The 22,770-nt window shown below is 43.0% G+C and overlaps 1 long non-coding RNA gene across 1 annotated transcript in view; it reads left to right on the top strand.

The window, feature by feature from the left end:
* LOC139748937 (uncharacterized) overlaps positions 1-12,891 on the top strand; it is a 103,659-nt gene extending 90,768 nt beyond the window's left edge. Inside the window, exon 2 of the long non-coding RNA XR_011712844.1 lies at positions 11,973-12,891. This is a non-coding gene — a long non-coding RNA (uncharacterized lncRNA). The remainder of the gene's footprint in view (positions 1-11,972) is intronic.
* Positions 12,892-22,770: the final 9,879 nt, after the last annotated feature.

Here is a 22,770-nt window from a genome sequence, read left to right as displayed (position 1 = left end):
GTGCTCCCATCGCTGCTCCCACCATATGAAAAAAACATCACGAAAAATACCCATCTTTAATCAAAACTATGAAAAAGATGCCCGTGCTCCAGAGTTTCATTAAGATATTTTTCCCTTGGGCTTTTTTCCTTGTGCGTTGCTAATGACGGTAAGCCATGATATATTAGGGCCGTGGCCCCACCCCAAACAGCTCACGCACAGAGCCTTCCCTCATGCACAGACTCTCCCTCACACACACATACACACACACACGGACGGACAGATGGGCACACCTGACCAACAGCGAAGTGCCGTAGGGTTAGGGTATGGGGCCTGACGGTGTTTGCAAATGACGCAAGAGGTCATGAGGGGAGTAAGAGGGCGAGAATTATTGCCTCACCTACCATGGGGCGACGTCCCCAGGGGCAGTTCCCAAAGTTGGCGTGATACACGGTTGACGAAGCTCAACCTCACTCAGTGTAAGTCAGTGAGGGAGGGACACAACGAAAGGCGACTTAGACGTGAATCTTATCTGGTCCAAAGATAAGCTGTAGGGATCTGTGTACACTTGAGAGGGATTCGGGAGTTGATATGGGCCCCCCCAAACCTATCGCCAGAGTCCCGTATTAGGAGAAAAGTAAAGAAGACATATTGTCTGCTGGCAACTATTAGCATACCATTCAAGTATGTGGAGAAGGAAATATTCAGCGAGCCGTTCATAATCATACGTAAGGAAAAAGTGAAAAGTAACTCTCAAGTTTGATCATCGCACTTGAAGAAACACACAGAGAGAACTTGTGGAGAAGGTATAGAGGCGCGTAACAAAAAATGGTACCGGAGTTAAGAGAACCACAGCACAGGGAGAGGTTTGGACCACGAAGACTCTCACCACAAGTATGGCCTGTGGTATACACCACACATCTTGTGTTGGCTCAATGTAGCAAAATACAGCAGTCTTTAATTCATCATACGTCAGTGGTATGACTTCGAGATATGTGTGTGTGTAACGAACTGACCAACATTCTTTGATCATTTTTTCTTCTTTTTAGATCGGAATTAATAGATTTAATAGAATTACCGTACAAGTGGTGCCATGTACCATTGGGTAGGAACTACTGGCTTGGATACACGAGATTATTGATGACATATCACTCTTATGACACTGTCCTGCTATGGATGAGTGTGTATTAGCACTTTATTACTTCTGCACCGGACCATACATATGGCCACGTTGTTGTTTTCGACCTTAGCATGACACCCGTTCCATTTCGTACCAGGGGGAAGTTGCATCCTTGATGAACTGTTACGTACACTCATTGCCACGGTGCAGCATTGGCATTAACGAGAAGTGTCGCACTGAACAGATGTCACTCTCTCTCTCTCTCTCTCTCTCTCTCTCTCTCTCTCTCTCTCTCTCTCTCTCTCTCTCTCTCTCTCTCTCTTCCTGCTCAGTTCGTCCTCGAGAGCGGGTGATCGTCGGTCCGTTCCATCGGTCCTCACTTGGTTCTCGTCGGTGTGTCCCGTTCTTGGAAATGAGGGAATGACCTCGGCGTTGGATTCACTCCCAAATAGATAGGATCAGGACTAGGGATTCTTGACCAGATCATCCTCAGGGATGTAAGATCAATGCTGATGATCTGCTTTAAAGGTGTCGGATCAATACAGCTAATCTCCTTGAGGACGTAGGATTAATATAGATGATCGTGAGGGATATAAGATCAGTACAGAGGACTTATTGAACGGTGTAAGTGCAGATGATTACTGGCTGAAGATCCTTAATGATGTGGGTGCAGTAGTAAGGATTCTACTCAAGGGTTTAGGAGCAACATAAAGGATCTCTCTGGCCAGAATATCCCCAGGAATATGAAGTCTTAAGAATATCTGGAGGGTGGGATAAGTACAGGAAGATTTCAGAGATTATTATGTGTATCAGAATCTTTAGGGAAATGATGAGTATTCTTAGAACTAATTACTGTAACACTGAAGATTTGAATACCATGTTTATGACCTGCAGAGTAAACATCTGCCTATGAAGACTCTCTCTCTCTCTCTCTCTCTCTCTCTCTCTCTCTCTCTCTCTCTCTCTCTCTCTCTCTCTATCTATCTATCTATCTATCTATCTATCTATGTATCTATGTATCTATCTATCTGTCTATCTATCTATCTATCTATCTATCTATCTATCTATCTATCTATACTGCTTCTTCCTTTACCCTACCTTCTTTTTGATCTTCGAAGGTTGGAGAAGAGGGAAGAGGAATAGTGAATAACCGAGAGGGGGGAGGAGGGAACTGTCCCAAGTTTGGGATGAAGGAGAGAGAAAGAGAGAGAGAGAGAGAGAGAGAGAGAGAGAGAGAGAGAGAGAGAGAGAGAGAGACAGACAGAGAGACAGAAACAGACACACAGACAGACAGAGGTGAAATATCTAGTTGTCCCCTGATTAAAAGCGAAGGGAAAAGTATTTTGAAGTGAATGCATTGTGTCTGGGAGTGATTTAATAGTGTTTCAGAGTGAATAAAGAGTCTCTGAGACCGTGTTTTCAGGGTTAGAAGTGGCCAGACTGAGTGCGCGTCTTCACCGGCATAAAGGCAAGTGCATTCTGCCGTCCAAAAGGCCAGCTTGAAGTGAGTACAAGTGAGCACTTCATTTAAAAAGAATACCATCACAGCCAAGTACCTCAAAGGCCATCGCAAGCGAGTCTCTTATGCCAGAAGGGCCAGTTTAAGCGAGTGCCTCACACTGGAAGACTCGGTTCAGTCTTATGCCTCTCGCTGGAAGGATCAGATGATGTCACGAGAAGCCGGTACCTCTTGCTGGAAGGATCAGAAGAGGTTGGTACCTCTCGCTGGAAGGATTGGAAGATGCTGGTACCTCTTGCTAGAAGGATCATAAGTGGATGGTACCTCCTGCTGAAGGATCAGAAGAAGGTGGTACCGCTTGCTGGAAGGATAAGAAGAAACCGGGGCTTCTCGCTGGAAGGATCAGAAGGCGTTTGTTCCTCTCCCTGGAAGGATCAGAATCTCTTGGTACCTCTTACTGGTAGGCTCAGAAGAAGCTGATGCGTCTTACGGGTAGGTTCAGAGGAAGCTGGTACGTCTTGCTGGAAGGGTTAGAAGAAGGTGTTACGTCTTCCTGGAAGGATCAGAATATACTGGTACATCCCGCTCGAAGGATCAGAAGCTGATTCCTTTCGCTATAAGACCAAGTTTGGTGCCTCTCGCTGGTGCGCTCAGAAGCTGGTAATACGAGCTAAACGGCTGGTACCTCTCACTGGAAATACTGGAAGAGGCTGGTACCCCTTCCTGGAAGGGTCAGAATATCCTGGAACTTCGCGCCAATACAAGAATTTTGGTATCTCTCGCTGGGTCAGAAGCTGCTGGTACGTCTTGCTGGAAATAGCTAAAGGGGATCGTACTTCCCTCTGGGGACCTGGACTTTTTGAAAAGGGTACCTCATGCCGAGCAGTCTGGCCACCACGGGAGATATCGTAGGTTCCTTCATGTCTGATCTACAAATACCTAACGCACAAGCACTCTTACCTTTCTAGAAGGAAACCCGATCAAAGAAGGTTTCAGCCTTCGATGACCTTTTGGCACTGGCATAAAAGTCAGTCAACATAACCCCAACAGGAATTTATGATAATGTGGCTCTTGGGGTTCTCCAGACACCGCTTGTCATGTCGACCAGGTCGCAGGAGGGAGTAACTCTTCGTATTGGCTGTATCACCGAAGCCTGGAATTTATGATTGCCATTGGCTACCAGCGGTGTTGTCAGCGGCCGGAATGTGGCAAGAATACCCGAGGTGGTCATGTCGTCTGCTGCTGCTGCTGCTGCTACATCCGGGTGTGTTAGATGTGTCCTGTGTTGCAGGTGAGGGAGTTATTTCGCGAAACTCTCTCTTAGCGATAAGAACCGAAGAAAGAGAAACTCCGTATTTTTATGGTGTGTGTGTGTGTGTGTGTGTGTGTGTGTGTGTTATGTTACATCCATTCCATTTTCACTTGCTAATTATTTGCACTGCGCCTCGGATTTGCATCGCAGATTGTGATGATGAGAGAGTCAGAATCGCGGAAAACAGAGACATATTGCTGAAATTTATTACCTAATTGAATGAATGTTGACCTAATTCCATTATGATTATGGGCTGTATACTCGTCTATTGTTGCCCGTGATTTTATTTATTTTTTCTTTTACGTAAATAAACCGATTTATAGACAGTCTGATCGTATACGTAAATTGTTTTGTTCTTGAGTTAGACCATCCAGTGATCAATGGCACTCCCCCCCTGGAGATATCCAGCGACTGACGCAGTGATTGGCAGATCTCGTTTATTGCCTCGAATCCTCTGAGCAAACCCTTGGGTGTGGTTCGAGTCTCTCTGGCATTACGATGGACGTTGTCGAGAGGAAAAGAAAGAAAGAAAGGCAGGAAGGAAGGAAGGAGGGAGGAGGAGGAGACGAAACACGAGTAGGAGTAAGAAGTCAGTAGCGAGACTTGGCAACTTAAGTGTTATATTTTCTCTCGTGGGAACAGGCTGGAGTTTCCCCTGCTCTGTGACACTTCATCTGCCGCACCTGTGCCCGAATGAGTGCCTGTCACCACAGATTTGTTATATGCCACAGAAACTCTGATGAATATTGCCACGGCGATAGACGAAATCGTCTCTTCCTTTATCGTTATTTTCGTATTTCGTTATTTTTTTCGTCGTTTTTACATTATTCCGTAATTATAATTTGCTAACTTAAGCTGTAAAATATCGTTTTTTTTTTTTTCACTTCTATGAATACTATCGTGGATATTAACTGGAAATGCATTACTGATTTTTTCTTATCAAATATTTCAAGATTTCCAAATGGCACACCAAGAAATAAAGAGGAGAATTCTTCATTTTTCATTGTTGATGAAAAGTTGTGAATAACAAACTCGTAACAACTTGTCAACAAATCTAGGAGCGTCGGATGCTCCCGGCACAAGTTACTGAGAGACGTAGAATCGAATCCAAGTCACCACGCGTGTTATACAGGATTTGTAGGATTGAAACCTCCTTCCTCACCACAACACACGGTGCGTGAGAGGGTAAACGAGAGTCATCATGATCAAGGTACAGATTATTTTAAGGGATGTTCGAGTCTTGTTCATGACACATTGTACGACACGTATCACTTGGGGAGGGGGGCACGTCTGGCAACAGTGTCTTTTATGGGAACGTGAGAACTATAGCCCTACCTAGAGGGATGGGCTCTCATTCAGGCCATGGCCCGCGCTGCTTAGGGACGTGGGTTCGAGACCTGGTCCAATCCCTTCTTTTCATAAGACCAAATGTCATTGTAGCCAGGAGTCGGGATGAGGCTGAGGGTGGTGGTCAAAGGAAATGGTAAGGTGTCATTCGGGACAGATGACCAAGCCATCGACGCAAAATCCTCACTTTCTTCCTCCTCCTCTTCCACCTTTCCTTGCTCTTAGAAAGTGATAATGCAGGAGGAGAGGATTTCAAGGGTCAGTGCTTCCGCCCCTCTTATTCTCCCTCTACGGCACTACTACTACTACTACCACTACTACTACTACTACTACTACTACTACTACCATGGCACTCATAAGTAACCAGTGACGTTCACAATAGCTGGAATGGCTTTGTTCTTATGTCAGTCTGTATCATCGAACTACAACTCAGGGACGAGGGATCTCAGGCAGTGGGTGACGGTGGCGAGAGCAGTGCAGTCGCATTCTTGCCGAACTGTCGTATGAGGTCCGAGTGAGGGGTTAGAGCTTGGATTAGTGTCCTGTACGTACGCCTACGAAGACCGAAAAGAATACAACTGCTGGTTTTGATGATGGTAGTAGAGATTATCATACCACTAAGTGTATTGACCGAAGCGATGCTTTGAGAAAATTTGGTGGTATGAGCTGCCTATTATGACTGCAGGGTTTGGAAGTAATGATGATGCTGTACGGGTCTTTAGCCTTGATATGGATGGATGCTCACGTTGTGTATGGTCCAAATCTTGAAGCTGCTGAGGGTGGTTGTGGTGGACGGTGTTGTAATTGGAGGAGCTGATGTAAACGCTGAAGACCACAATGGCAGAAGCATCATCATCGTATTTCTGTCGTCCAAGTGCGTCCATCAGAGAATCATTAGTAAGGTTAAGGATTATCAAGCAGAAGGGTTTAATGAGGTCTGGGTGGAATTCCCTGTAGAGTTTCACTAGTAATTTGTGTGTGTAATGGAGCGGTCGTTTGTGTGATTGCTATTTGTGATTACTAGTTGTCTGACGGGGAAGTAGTTTTACACACATTGCTTCTTCCCTTTCCCCCCCGTGTGTGTGTGTGTGTGTGTGTTATAGAGGTCTGATGTAGTATATTTCTCTCATCAAACTAGGTATTTACAATAACTAGTTCTTGTTCAGCACACAACTCCACAAGCTGTTCACCATTACCATTCACAATACTGAATACCCCCGTGCCCTTCCAATTATCCCCTCAGCTGCCACATCACTCACCTTCGCACTCGAGTCACCTATCGCTAATACTCGGTCTCGTACATCAGAACTGCTGACACGCTCATCTAGCTGCTCCCAATAAGTACTTGCCTCTCATGATCGTCCTCATGGTCAGGTGTTTAAGCACTAATGATCACCCATATATATATATATATATATATATACTCACGTCATCTGTGATCGCCGAATGCCTGAGAGCGGTAATTCCACAAAGTAATCTTTGCTGTGTGTGTGTGTGTGTGTGTGTGTTGTGTGTGTGTATTCAAGTCTTGTAGCGCCGCTGGAAACCCGATACCGCGCGAGTTAACTATTCCTGTGAGGCGACCGAACCAGCTCCTGCGAGAGGCGAAGAACCCGGTTGACGCTTTATGCTGTTACCGCTTGGCTTTGGCGGCTTCGCTAATGGGCGCTTCGATCTTCATCATTCCCCAGTCATATTAGCTTTTATCCTTATTAATTAGTCAGTCAGGAGCCTTGACGCTCTGCACCAATGCTTTGGGGTGATCAGTCAACCGTTGTGGAGTGGTGGTGGTCTGGGTCTGAAGTGGAGGTGGTATGATACAGTGGTGGTGATTGGCTTATTAGACGGTAGTGGGCTAGGTGAAAGTGAAGTGCCACATGAGTGGTGAGGAGCAGGTGAGGTGCTGCAGGAGTTGTGGTGGGGAGCAGGTGAAGTGCTGCAGGAGTGGTGGTGAGGAGCAGGTGAAGTGCTGCAGGAGTGGTGGTGGGGAGTAGGTGAAGTGCTGCAGGAGTGGTGGTGGGGAGCAGGTGACGTGCTGCTGGAGTGGTGGTGGGGAGTAGGTGAAGTGCTGCAGGAGTGGTGGTGGGGAGCAGGTGAGTGCTGCTGGAGCAGTGGTGGTGAGGAGCAGGAGGTGAGGTGTTAGGGAACTGATGGTGATGGGATAAGAAGTGTTGTGAAAATGAGTGTTGGGTCAACTGAAGTTGTACTAATAGAATCTTTTTCAAAGGTGCTCAAAATATTTGGTACCTTCGATATGAATACAACCCTCAAACACGAAACATTGGGCTATAATTTTCGAGATCAAAAGATTTTCACACCTTAACATGGAAACGTGTTTTTTGCAAAGTTAATACTGTTGTGAAAAACTGGAATATTATACCATTAGATATAAATAGCATTACGTTAGTTACGGATGAGACTAGATGATTATTTCCGTCTAAATTACGCGTAAGTGAAGAAAAATGAAAAAAGAAAACAAAAATTCCGTTCCCTCTGGAAGCAATCCTTGTTCCTGGACAATAGGTTTTCTGTGCCTTTTTGCCTTTGTTTTCTCTCTCTCTTTCTCTTTTTCAGCGCACGTATTCAGCACGAAAGGTATCTTGCACACGTGCACTAACCTTGGGCAGCGAGTTGCTCCCCTCATATAGGTGCAAGAACCTTGGAGCAGTAAGGTATTCTCCATATACAGTTTTTCGAGCCTTGGAGAGAGAGAGAGAGAGAGAGAGAGAGAGAGAGAGAGAGAGAGAGAGAGAGAGAGAGAGAGAGAGAGAGAGAAGTACTCCCTTCAGGGGCCTTTGGAATAAGTTACTCTTCCTATACAGAGTTCATGAGCCTTGGGGGGGGGGACATGTAGCAGTCGTCTTGACTCTTTGATCGCCCTCATGACGTTAGCAACGGATGCAAATGCAGTTAAGAAATTTAGGGAGGAAGGGCCAAAGGAGCATTCATGACACACGCATGATAAAAAGCGCCAACGGAGAGCCAAGGACATGCTGAGGTGATGAGGTCAAAGTCTCCATGGCTGAATCTCACAGAGGTCTTGACGCTCTTTGGAGCCTACACTGCTTCCCCCGGGCTCAGCGTGCGTGTAATTCATGTAATTAAGAGTTGAATTATGTGTGAGAAGATGCCAACGAGAAAAGCTGAACACCACGAGTAGTATTTAGAACTGTGAAGAATTTTCTTCGCTGGAACGAAGTGTACGAAATTCTCCAAGAGAGAGAGAGAGAGAGAGAGAGAGAGAGAGAGAGAGAGAGAGAGAGAGAAAGAGAGAGAGAGAGAGAGAGAGAGAGAGAGAGAGAGAGAGAGAGAGAGAGAGAGAGAGAGAAGATTCTAGAATCCTAAATCCTTTTTAGAACGCCAGATGGATCAATACTTAATATTTTTTTTTTTCTTTTTTTACTACAGTTGATTGAATAGTGAGGTGGTAATAGAAGTAACAGCTGTGGTAATAACAGTAGTAGTAACATTAGCTGGTGCCATGATTTGAGGATAAATGTGGAGACGAATGTGATCGTGAGGATTTTCATTGATGAAAACGTATTCTTAATGAAACAATCTCGCCAAAGGTGAATGTTCACTCACGCCCTAACCTCATCCAGGCAGAGTCCTGTAACACACACACACACACACACACACACAAAACTCTGGAAAAACAACATCGCGATGTTTAAATGATAAAGGTAAATGGTAAAAAGATATAATCATAACTGTATAACTGAGGAATTCAGGGGGACTGGCGCGAGCGTCTGGTGCCATTAGAGGAAATCCCAGAGTCTGGCGATCTCGCCTGGAGCCTCCTGGCCTGGGGGAAGGCTTTAACGTGTCACATTAAAGTTCCATCGGGTGTGCTGGGATCCTCCTCTTCTTGCCCTGGAAATCCGCGCTTCTGCACACGTCCACCTCCCAATAGCTTCTGAAGGAGGAGGAACAGCTGGGAGAGAGAGCGAGTGAGGGGCGTTCCAACGCCCTAGAAGAGTCCTAGAGTACCTCATCTTCCTTCTTTCTTTCTTTTTTTTTTCTTATGGGTTCTTTAAAAGTTTTAAGAAGATGAAGTTATGATATCGTAACCTTTTTATTTTTCTTTGATGACTTCTGTCTCATCTAAACGTGACTCTAACCCGAGGAGAATCTAGTCATAACCCGTTGGCCATCAAGCGATCCAGTTTCAGGAGGGAGGAGGTCGAGGAAGCCACCATCGCTGTCAAGTCTCATGAAGTTTTCCCGTTATTATACGATGTTTTGCTCCATGGTCCGTGTGTGTAATTTCCCTCCCCAAATTATACGATGTTTTGTGGTTCCGTTAGAGAAAAGTGGGTTTTAGTTGGATTTAATGATGGCTCCGTGATGGATAGTGTTATACAGTCACGAGTGTATGGTTCGCATGGATATACATGCATAGAGTTGCATACACGTTCGCCGTTTTCCGCGTTAGAGAGGTAGCGCCAATAACAGACGAAGAAAGAACACACGCGCTCTCATCCATTCTCTAACTGCCATGTGCAGTTTACCGAAGCTGCAGCCCATCCTGCCCCACAAGCCTTCGATCTTATTTGGGTGGGCGGGGCTGCCGCAGCGCTCAGGAAGCTGGCCACGTCCACCGGGAGGGGCGACAGGTCGTACAGTGTAGTGATGATGATGTGTGTGTGTGTCTGTGTGTGTCTATGTAGGAAGATTTCGGGGCAGTTGAGCATGATCACAACCATACAGTTATACAGCCGGTTGTACGTTAAGACCTCTACCAAACGAGATGATTTGCTCATATTCTTCCTGTCCTTTTTTTTTTTTTTTTTTTTTTTTTTGTCCACCAAGGTGGAGCGTGCAAAAGCCTCCTCAGCATGCAGAAGCATCTTGACTCTCTCTCTCTCTCTCTCTCTCTCTCTCTCTCTCTCTCTCTCTCTCTCTCTCTCTCTCTCTCTCTCTCTCTCTCTCTCTCTGCACAATGCCACACATCCAATCATGCCAACACGTCTCTCCCGCTTATAGCCTTCCTTTTAGCTCTATCCCTCCACAGCTTCGCCTGCCACTCCCTCACCTTCCACACGCATGATTATTGTCATCCCTCCAGCACCTTTACTTCTCCATCCTCATCTTCCCAGTTTTATCCTTCCTCTTTCCCATTCTTTTCCTCCAGATCCTCAGTGCCTAACCTGTTTACTCGTCTCACTCTGTTGTATATCCTTTTTTTTTCCCACTCAGTCTGAGAATATATCTTTATTTTAATTGCTTCCATTGAGTATTTCCCCCGCGTGTTCCATGGGCGGCAATATATGATAAGTTTGATAGGAATTTGAATTGTCAGACATTCTAAAGTGACTTACGGATGGAGCTGCTAATCGTGACTGTAAATGTAAGGGGAACTTATATATTGAATCACATGCTGTTGACAGTGGTTGATATTTCGTCAGTGTTGAGTGTGAGCATCGCTCGCATTGACCAACATACATTATGGTGACTAGCTGGTAACTGACAGGTAGATGGGAGAGAAAAGATGTGGGGACATGGGTGAGAAAGACGGTCGTGGGGGGTAGGTGAGGGTGACGGGTGTTGGAGATTGTAAAGGGAGACGGAGATGGGGAACCAAGATTGCCCAAGCAAGTGTATTATCCCCTGTCGATTTTATCACAGTCTTGCCCCTCTTGCACTAATGTTAATTCTTATTTTCCTTTCTTTATCTTTCTTTTATTTTGCTACACGAAGGAATAAGAACAAGGGTTTCCAGACCCCAAGATGAACATCTGGACCGCTAGAGAGGAGATGCGTAATGACACAGGTCGATTTCAAACTATATTTTTTTCCCTACAACTTCCTATTCATAGCCTTGTTCCCCCAACACAACAGTTAACATTTGTCTCGAGGGCTAAGAGTGCCATATACCTCCTGTTCAGATTCTGGTCGTGCAATGTTTGCTTGCTTTGTTTTTTTTTAATCATTCCGCGTTTCTGTAGGTGAGCAGCTTCCGTCAGAGCTCAGAGGAAGTTAAGATACATACATTATCTTCGGGGGACTTTATTTGCTGCTGTGATTTGCTTCTATTTGCTGGCAAATTGCTAGATATAGTTAGTAATATGTTGACAAAAAAAGTATAAGCCTTGATACAGGGATTTCATAATAAAAACTATAGACTTTTTGTCCACATTAGATGATGAATACAAAAAGATTCCGCTGCTCTTTCGTCTTTTTATTTTTTGTAATGGGATTGGACCAAAAGCGTCAAGACCCTCAAGAGTAGGAGATACGCTATTGGTAACGAAGCGTCGTCATGACACGCACACTGAACTTAGCTTGTCCGAGGGAAGTGGAGGAAGCGACTGTTGGTCAACCGTGGGTATATACGAAGAAACCCTTGACCTGTGTAGGTGCAGATTCTGAAGAAGAGAATTGCTACTCAGGACAGATAGTTAGATAGTTCATGTGATTGTGATGCTTGTGGAAGTAATACAAAGGTATAGATATTTTTTCTTTTCTTATGCCTTGCATGCGCTCGAGCAAGTGCGAAATATACATTCTCAACCATGTAGAAAAATATACATCTTTCAGTGAGAGTGAATAACGATGTGTTATTTTTTCCACTTTGGCTCTCCATATATTACTTATTCGTTTGGTGAAGAGTCGTTTCGCCCAATGTTGTGGATGGGGTCTTTCCCCTGCAATAAATATTCCCGAGCTGTGGCAGAAAGTTAAGAGCTATATTTTCTGTAGGAGGTTCAAAGTTTTCTCACATTTGCATCTGAAGTATGCTTTCTTATTTCCAGTTTCACTTATAAAAGGAAATATATATATGTATACATGTCGATCTGAAATGTCTACAAGAACTTTTCATGTGGCCGCCAAGTGTGTATACTTGAACCTCATATTTTGTTTTACTGAGCTAAGTGTATAAGTGACTTCTACTTAAGTAAGTGTCTGTGCATGCGGACTTTACTTAACCAGACATGTACAAGAGCTTTGGTGGTCTGTTGTACACGCACTCTACCTGGCATGATATGTACGTGAGCTTTGCCTAACCAAGATCAGTGAAGATCCTGCTGAAAGAGTTTACGTTCTTGTTCCTATGATAGTTTTAACGCCAGGAAAATCATTTTAAAACAGTGCTTCAACAGTGGTTAGATATGACTGAGACTTTTGTGGGAAATAAAGTCTCTTGTCTTGTGTGATGTGTGATTTCACTTTGTGTTACGTGGGTCTGAGTAATTTCTCATTTTTATCTCAGTAGAAAAAAAAAAGAAAATAATTAAGACACGATACAGACCCACAACTTCTGGAACATGTGATTTTTTTTGGGTGGCTTTTTTTACTGGAAGTGTATGAGAAAAAAGGAAAAGAAAGATTCTGCACCAACAGAAAAAGTGAAAAAGAAAATTCAAGGCCTTGGAAAAGTAGACATGCTAGAAAATTAAGTCCATTCTAGTCCATTCAAGTGTTCGAGCGAATCGCCCCGGGTGCAAAAAAAAGGATCAATAGACGCGATCATACTGACCAGGGGTTGGTGTCAAGGGCGCCCAAAACCCGCGCTCTTCTACCACGAGAGTCCGCACTACATTTCCTTCCTCTGCTGCTGCAACTTACCTGCGATACCAGCACCATGGAGGCGGAGACGGGTACCATCGGGGAGCTACAGAAGTACCACAGTCGTCTGCTGAGATCTCGACGTCATACCCTCGCCAATGTTCGGTAGGTTGACCCTTGACGCTTGTCTGAAACACCGTTTTCTTCTTCGTCTTCATCCCAGCAGAGACATGCATTAGGCAGCGACTTGACTGATACATTTTCTGTGTCTTACCTACTAATGCCTACCTGTCATTATATGTGATTATATACAGGCACGTCCTTTCTGTGTTTCTGTAGGCCTGTGTACTTTAGGTAACACACGTACTCAAATACGCCCGTATTATTATTATTATTATTATTATTATTATTATTATTATTATTATGCAAAGATTGTGTTGCGCTGAGGATTTTCACTGAAGCCTATTTTCTTGGAGAATATTCATAAAGGATTTGTATATTCTAATGTTGTCAATATGCTTCGGTAGGTTGTGACAGTTGTCATATTTTTTTGGTTATGCTGTTATAATTGTCATATATTTTTGTAATGTCACAACTGTCATATATTTTTCTGTGTATACCTCAAACCTGTTAACTTTGGCTGCTGCTGTTATAACTCCCTTCCACTGTTGCCTTCATTTCAATCACACGGTTTTGCCTTCAGTTCAATCACACTGTTATTGGTGTATGTATACACCCGTCTCGCTATTTATCGTAACGTTGCTAACTGAATCACACTGTTATTGGTGTATGTATACACCCGTATCGCTATTGATCATAACGTTACTAACTCAATCACACTGTTATTGGTGTATGTCTACACACGTCTCACTATTGATCATAACGTTACTAACTCAATCACACTGTTATTGGTGTATGTCTACACCCGTCTCACTATTGATCATAACGTTGCTAACTCAATCACACTGTTATTGGTGTATCTCTATTGATGATAATGTTACTAACCCATTGTTCGCCGCCTCGACCTGTTCCCATGTATGAAATAGGGATGAGTACGACTAACTACAGAGATCAGTCACCTGCTCCAAAGGATCCTCAAACCCTGAGGCCTTGATGCCGTACAATTTTTTTTTCTCATAATGGTATGTGTGGGTTACCAGTCTGCTGATGTCGTGGCTTCCCTCCAGAATACCAAAAAGGATAGCAGGGTTCCCTAGACTGGAACTCGAGGCTTGTGGCTATTTGCAATATGCCTTTTAAGTTGTTGGTGTATTGCCATTTATTTTCAGTGGCTGTAAATTTATTGATTTTTTTTCCCCTCGCTCTTCTTGTGAATAGTGACCCTACAGTCTTGCATTTTTTGCTTCCTCGGTAGCCAATATGGCGAGGGCATATGTAAGCCTTAAGAATGAAATACAGAGGAAATTAATTTGATCTCAGTTTATTTGGAAATGTTACAAGAAGAGGGAAAGTCGAAGAAAGGAAGGGAATCCCGCAGATATACTGTACAAGGAGAGATGGTTTTATACTTAAAATGACCATTCCTCGAGTGGCTGGTCTTCGCGCAAAAAAAAAAAAAAAAAAAAAACTGTGGGAAGCAGCAGTCACTAGCGTGCAGCGAGTCCAGGAGTTAGGGTCAAAAACTTTCACGAGAACAATGGCCGAAAGCAAAAACACTTTAGAACAGAGAGGACGGTATGTGTTGTGAGGTGGTTTGATCGAGTAAGGATTAAAAGTGTACGAGAGAAGTGCGGTCACAATAAAACATTATTGCTAGAGCTGAAGAGGATGTGCTGAAATGGTTTGGACATATAGAGGGAATGAGTGAGGAAAGGTTGACAAGAGGGTATGTATGTGTCAGGAAATGGAGGGAACAAAGAGAACGGAGACACCAAATTGGAATGAAAGGATGGAGTGTGAAAGATTTTAAGCGATTAGGGCCTTGGACATGCAGGAGGGTGAAAATCGTACGCGGTATAGAGTGAATTAGAATGATGTGGTATACAAGGGTCGACGTGCTGTCACTGGACCGGACTAAGATATGTGAAGCGTGTGATTTAAACGATAACATGTCTGTGTGCTTGTTTGTGGATCGGGAGCTGTGGTTTCGGTTCATTACGCATAGCAGCCAGAGAATGGATGTGAGAGGATGCCGCCATTCTTCCTCTGTTTTTGTCCGCTACCTATCTAACTTGGGAAACAGCAATCAAATATGAAAAAGTATATATATATATATATATATATATATATATATATATATATATATATATATATATATATATATATATATATATAATATATATATATATATTCAGATGTTAGACCTCTCCACCTCCAAAACGCCCTGGATGAAGGTATACATAAAAGATTTCTACGTAAAACTAAGTCACGGCTACATAGGAAATCGAGTCTAGAGGTGGGCCACGGACTGGCTTGCAGATAGAAAGCAACTAATGGAATAACATGGGGGACCATCCGACTGACTCGGTGTGAGAAGCGAGGCACCAAAAGGCATATTCGTTTTTTTGTGTTTTTTTTATAGGGCACTTCAGATTTTTTATCTTCCACGTCAGCAGTTTGTGAGGCAGGATTTGCCAGTAAAACCTTTAGATAAGATTTGGCGATTACGGCAATATGGAATGAAGCCCAGATCAACGAAGACTGTTACGTGAGTTAGAGAAATAACAGACAAATTTGCGCTAAGGTCAGAGACATGGTATAAATATATATATATATATATATATATATATATATATATATATATATATATATATATATATATATTTTTTTTTTTCTTTTTTTTTTTTCAAACTATTCGCCATTTCCCGCATTAGCGAGGTAGCGTTAAGAACAGAGGACTGGGCCTTTTTTGGAATATCCTCACCTGGCCCCCTCTGTTCCTTCTTTTGGGAAAAAAAAAAAAAAAAAAATATATATATATATATATTTGTGTTAGCGTAATGCAAAGTAATGGATTTTGGTGATGAAAGTATTAAACACTTATATGTTCTGTAAGCCATTGCCAAGCGTAGTGGACGACAGAGATCTTAAACTGACAATCATTTGTGCTCAAAAGAAATATGGACAGCGATGCTTAACTGTGTATGATTAAGATGAAAATATTAGGATTCATATTGAGGTAAAAAAAAAAATCAAACAAATTATATGATATTTTTCAATGCAACTTTAGCATCAAATTTAGAATACACTGTTCATTTCTGGCAACCACACTTTATCACTGGGCGAATAGAGACTAGAATGAAACCAAAGAGCGACATAGTAAATCCCTTATCTCAGAAATAGACCACACAAACCAAAGACTCCAAGAGCTAGAAATTATTTTTGTCCAAAGTGATAGAAGTTTTCAGCGTATTTAGAATACTAGATGATTTCAACAATATAAACTACGACAGTTTTTATTTTTACGTTAGTATCGAGTGATAATGACGCAAGATAATGGAGTGACGTTAAGCAGGTGGTGAAAGTGATTTGGTGTTGGACAAGATGGGAATCTTTGGACTCCATTTCACAAGGCTTATAATAAGCCAGGAGTTAGTTAGGCATCTCCTCTTGTCTTTTGTATAAAGACTTGTGGTGACCTGGGCAATTGGGAGGACCATGGAATTTATTCACAGGCCAACGTCTGAGATGACCTCTTAACATCACCTCTCCTCAAGTCCACGAGGTGGATGAAGTGTCCTTGTGCCCCTTTCATCCACCACTTGCCACAACGAGGTGGATGAAGTGTCCTTCTGCCCCCTTCATCCACCACTTGCCACAACGAGGTGGATGAAGTGTCCTTGTGCCCCTTTCATCCACCACTTGCCACAACGAGGTGGATGAAGTGTCCTTCTGCCCCCTTCATCCACCACTTGCCACAACGAGGTGGATGAAGTGTCCTTGTGCCCTTTTCACCCACCACTTGCCACAACGAGGTGGACGAAGTGTCCTTGTGCCCCTTTCATCCACCACTTGCCACAACGAGGTGGATGAAGTGTCCTTGTGCCCCTTTCATCCACCACTTGCCACAACGAGGTGGATGAAGTGTCCTTGTGCCCTTTTCATCCACCACTTGCCACAACGAGGTGGATGAAGTGTCCTTCTGCCCCCTTCATCCACCACTTGCCACAACGAGGTGGATGAAGTGTCCTTCTGCCCCTTTCATCCATCACTTGCCACAACGAGGTGGATGAAGTGTCCTTGTGCCCCTTTCATCCACCACTTGCCACAACGAGGTGGATGAAGTGTCCTTGTGCCCCTTTCATCCACCACTTGCCACAACGAGGTGGACGAAGTGTCCTTGTGCCCCTTTCATCCACCACTTGCCACAACGAGGTGGATGAAGTGTCCTTGTGCCCCCTTCATCCACCACTTGCCACAACGAGGTGGATGAAGTGTCCTTGTGCCCCTTTCATCCACCACTTGCCACAACGAGGTGGATGAAGTGTCCTTGTGCCCCTTTCATCCACCACTTGCCACAACGAGGTGGATGAAGTATCCTTGTGCCCCTTTCATCCACCACTTGCCACAACGAGGTGGACGAAGTGTCCTTGTGCCCCCTTCATCCACCACTTGCCACAACGAGGCAGATGAAGTGTCCTTGTGCCCCTTTCATCCACCACTTGCCACAACGAGGTGGATGAAGTATCCTTGTGCCCCTTTCATCCACCACTTGCCACATTTCTCTCCCCAAGGGGCGTACGCACGGGTCTGTAAATGTTAGGATCGTTACACTTTACGCAGAGTTAAGATTATAGGTAAAGAAAGGCCAGAAAAAATAACAGCTGTAGAATTGTTCTTTGGTATGAATTTAGAAGAAAATAAAAAATCGACTGAAAAAAAAATTGTTGATAAACATTCACGTGATCTTAATATTTTTTTTTTTGACCTTTCTTGTGTTTAGGTAAGTCTTCGTATGCCAGAGGTAATGTTGAGTTTGTATAGTTAAAACTCTTTAGAAATTATCATACTTATATTCACTGTGGAACTTAAACGCTGTACTTAGATTGATGTGAAAAGAATAATGGTCTAACTGGATTTTGAGAAAGACCTGAATCGTGATTTCCCCCAAGTGGACTTGTGGTACATATATATAAAACCCGCCTCCACTAACGTTCAGCTCAGAAGATCACAAAAAAAGAATAGGTCCATAAGGTCCATCATCCCATCGAACACGAAGGCTTCGTAATTTTCAGAACTTACCATAAAACTCGCGTCACTGGAAGAGGGGAAAAACATCTGTCCATTTCACCCTAGGCGTTTCCATCTGCTCCTTATTCTATCTTGTGAAACTCCCATGCGTTTTTACCCCCGTAGGCTGGGCACTCCCAGGGAGGGGGGTAAGAACTTCTCTGGGAACGAGATGGAAATGGACTGAAGTGTTATACGAAATGAAATTTTGTATTTGCACAGAACTTTTTTTACGGTGCACTTTGCATACATTCTAATTTTGTGAGCGCTGGTATTTTTCCCCAGACGTGAGTTTTACTTTACCCTTATTTCCATATTAAAGGTGCCTTTCCCTTACGTCAATTCTCGTGGGGAAAGACTTCTCTATTTCTACTAAACTTTCACTGGGAACTACAATGTTTTTTTTTTTTTTTTGTTGAAAGAAAAATTGAGACTACTTTTGCCAGTGTAAACTTGCACGTAGAGCAGTCAGTCTTCGTCAGTTGTGGAGTTGAATATGGCGTTGAAGATTAGTGAAGTTGGGGTAGCGAAAAGGTTTATAGAAGCTAAGATTTTGTTCATCATCTTCGTAACACAACTGACGCACAGACATTCAGTATTTCATAGAGAGTGTGCCAGTTTGGAAGGATTCATCATACAGGCGAAATATACGGGATATATATACTTTTGTTTATAGAGAATCTATGATTATATATCTATTATTTTTGTCATTATACTTTGACACTGTCTCCCGCGTTAGCGAGGTAGCGCAAGGAAACGGACGAAGGAATGGCCCAACCCACCCATACACACACACACACACACACACACACACACACACACACACACACACACACACACACACAGACACACACACACACACACACACTTATATATGTAAGCTTCACACATAATCCAAGACCCTTGTAAGGGGATCCTACTCCTTTAAGGCTGCGCTTCAATCAGTAGCACGGATAGGATGGACTCCTTTGGGGGAAAAAGTTCTTCGCGTTCATTGACAGTGATACATCCTAGCCAAAGTGATTTTTCACTCTTGGCATGTAAGCCGAGTCCGGAAACGCCCATATAAGTGTGTGTGTGTGTGTGTGTGTGTGTGTGTGTGTGTGTGTGTATTCAGGGGTCAGGTATATTTGTATATATGTATACGTATGTCCAAGGAGGGTTGATCGGTAAAGAAATGATAGGATAAGAGAAAGGTGGTGTGGCAGTGATAAGACAAAGGTTTAAGGAGATAAAGAAGATGTGCTGAAATGGGTCGGACCTATGGTGAGAATGAGTGAGGAAAGATTAGAAAAAGGGGATATCATCGTGTCAGAAGTGGTGGGGATTAGGAGATGGGGAGACCAAATTGGACGTGGAAGAATGGCGTTAAAAAGGGATTTAAATGTTCCAGACTCTGAACATGCAGGAGGGTTAAAGGCGTGCTCTGAACATGCAGGAGGGTGAAAGGCGTGCTCTGTCGCCACTGGACTGAAACCAGGGCATATGAAGCATTCAGGTGAAACAATGGAAAGATCTTTTTTTTTTTTTGTTCTGGCTTTTGCCTCCCTAGTTTCGGTGCATTACACATGACAGCCAGAAAGTGAATGTGAGTGGATGAAGCTGTTCTTCGTCTGTTCCTGGCACAACCTCGCTATCGTGGGAATCTATGAACATTTACGGGGAAAGAAATATTTGAGAGATACGAAGTACTTCGATATCTAGACAAACTAGAGCCAAACAAATCATCTGGTCTAGATGTTTTCTTACTAGAATGCAAGAGAAGCTAGTTAGCAAATCGTTTTAAAGGATTACTAAAGTATTTCAGCAAGTCTTTGCTGGAAGGGAAAGTACCAGTTGAGCGGGAAGTTGCTATTAGAACACAATTTCGTGAAAAAAAAAAGGATATATGACATGTCCTTCGAACTGCCGTACCATCAGCTTTGCTTCAGTTCTGGGAAAAGTGTTAGAAACAACGATAAGAGACAGAATTGTTAAATTCCTAATAGATAATACAACGAAAATGGGCTACCAACATGTTTTTTTTTTTTTACATGGGTTTTAGGGAAAAAAGAATAACGAATTTGATTGAATCCTTTATTGATTTGTATGATAAATGTGAATTTTTTTTATCTCTATTTATAAAAAGTGGAACTCCTCCAAAATACCATCTGATTTTATTATACTTGGACATTGGTTAAGCTGTCGATGAACTGCTGCTTGAAATATTGCAGAGTTAAAGTTGAAGGAATAGGAGTATAGGAATGATTTTGTGTATTGGAAGTTGAGCTTGAGGAGGAGGTGGATGCTGAGGTCTCCTAAGGGGGAGGTGGATGCTGAGGTCTCCTCTGCTTTACTATCCTATTTCGACTACCATTTTTAGGCTTCGTTATGAACCGTCATGTCTGCTGATATTTGTCTTTCCTTTGAACTCCTTCCTCACCATCTCCTATTCTCCCTACATCCTCACTTACTCTTTTCTCTTTCCTCATCTCCTTCTTATCCTCTTTCCTTACTTCCCCCTCCTTTCTCACCTTTTCTCCTCCCTTATCTCTTTCCTCACCTCCTCCTTCCTGGCCTTCTCCTACTTCTCTGTCCCTCCTCTTCTCCTCTTCTTCCTTCTTCTCCTCCTCTTAAACATATTTTTCGTTCTCCTCCCTTCCCATTCTAGGCACGAAGGCATTAATACTTTTGGAAAAAAATTTTCCTCGTAAAAAAAGAAAAAAAAAGTTCGTCCAGAGAGCATATTCTGCAGTGGATATTAATTCCTAAAAGTTTTTCTTGTCTTTAATTTGTGACATTTTCTAATTTCATTTGTGTTCATTTGATGGGGTGGATAACTTAGCAAGGATGATATGAATTACACCACAGAGGTGCGTTGGTCTGTGAGAACTCGTTTCGTTCATGATAGAGGCTTCATCATGATTCCGTTCTCCAACGTATATTACCATTATTTTTTTATTCTCTCGTTTGTAAGATGTTCACTTTTTTTTTCTTTCCTGCTGCAAGAAAGTTATATTTTGGTGCGTCAGTTTGTCTTCGTTTCTCTCATTCCTTCCTGCAGCTCGCAATATCTTGTTTTGTGTTCCTTGTCAACGACCAGATAAGAGTTTTTCGACCCCTCACAGTGTTTGACCCTTGTTATTCCTGCTTCTGCCCAGCATTCACTTCCAGACTCCTCCTTCGCAAGACTGTGTAGGATTGTATCCTCTCTCTCCCTCTGCGGGTGGGTGGATGTCCGTCCATTCTCTGTCCAGGCTTGGACTTCGACTGTTTCATCTGCGGCCACCAGAGTGGGAATGGTAGTGCTTCTTACGGTTTCCTAGAGTGGGAATGTTAGTGCGTCTTTTAGCTGATTTGTGTGTGTGTGTGTGTGTGTGTGTAATATATCCATTTTACAGCCAGTTTACATTTCTGGTTGAACATGAGAGTGTAGGAAACGCGTATCTCGCTCGGCTTTTGCCTCACTCACGCCGAGGTTTGAGTGGTTTGGATTTCGTGGCTGGTTGTTGGGCATCGCCTTGCCCTCTTTACTCACACATTCCTCCTATTCTAAACTAAGTCTTCATGGCTGGTTAGATATCGCCATGTACCATTTTCCCCCTACACTTTCCCCACGAACTTCTAAACTTGATAACTTACAAGCCACTGAATTGCAGCGGCTTACCGACTCTCTCTTTCTCCCGACGTGAAAAACACGGACGTGAAAGCAGCATTTGGAAGCTTCATCCCGTACTAATAGGTTCGCAGATCACTCCTTTTATCATGCCTTATCCTTGTCGTTCCTTACGCCATACTGACACTTTCTTAGCCATGACTCGTATCTTCTCAGGTGTCTCTCTGTTCACTCATCAATCTAAATTTTTTTCTGATTTCTAGTTTCAATCTGTTGCCCATAGTTTTCCTGTCTATGATTTGCTTTTAGACGTCAAACATTCTCCTGTGATTAGACTCTGCACCATTCACCTCTCATGAGACTCGCACTGGCTATAAGCATCTGGGAGTTTTGTCCAGGGAATCCTGATCCCTTTTGATGTGCTAAAACTCGTAATCGCTTTGATTCCTTGAGGTGGCCCGTTTCTCCCGGAGGTTCGACCCTTTGGAGAGTTAAACCCTCCCAAGTTTTTAGCGTCAAGAGATCAAGTCCAGAGAGGTTATAAATGTCTGAACAGTTAAAAGCTAAGGTTAACTTCCTCGTCGACAGTGAGGTCATATTGGCTCGGTGTGCATTTCATTATCCTCTCTGTCGTCACTGACGATTTAGAGAGGTCAGATAGGTAATAGACTGATTGATCACTTGACGATATAGAGAGGTCAGATAGATAATAGACTGATTGATCATTTGACGATATAGAGAGGTCAGATAGATAATAGACTGTGACTGATCATTTGACGATATAGAGAGGTCAGATAGATAATAGACTCATTGATCATTTGATGATTTAGAGAGGTCAGATAGATAATAGACTGATTGATCATTTGATGATATAGAGAGGTCAGATATATAATAGATTGATTGATCATTTGACGATATAGAGAGGTCAGATAGATAATAGACTGATTGATCATTTGACGATATAGAGAGGTCAGATAGATAATAGACTGATTGATCATTTGATGATTTAGAGAGGTCAGATAGATAATAGACTGATTGATCATTTGACGATATAAAGAGGTCAGATAGATAATAGACTGATTGATCATTTGACGATATAGAGAGGTCAGATAGATAATAGACTGATTGATTATTTGACGATATAGAGTGGTCAGATAGATGATAGACTGATTGATCATTTGATGATATAGAGAGGTCAGATAGATAATAGACTGATTGATCATTTGACGATATAGAGAGGTCAGATAGATAATAGACTG

Source organism: Panulirus ornatus, chromosome 6 (genome assembly GCF_036320965.1).
Source record: "Panulirus ornatus isolate Po-2019 chromosome 6, ASM3632096v1, whole genome shotgun sequence".
Classification (NCBI taxonomy): Eukaryota; Metazoa; Arthropoda; class Malacostraca; order Decapoda; family Palinuridae; genus Panulirus; species Panulirus ornatus.
The sequence above is the reverse complement of the archived record's forward strand: the minus strand, read 5'-3'. Positions and strand labels throughout refer to the sequence as shown.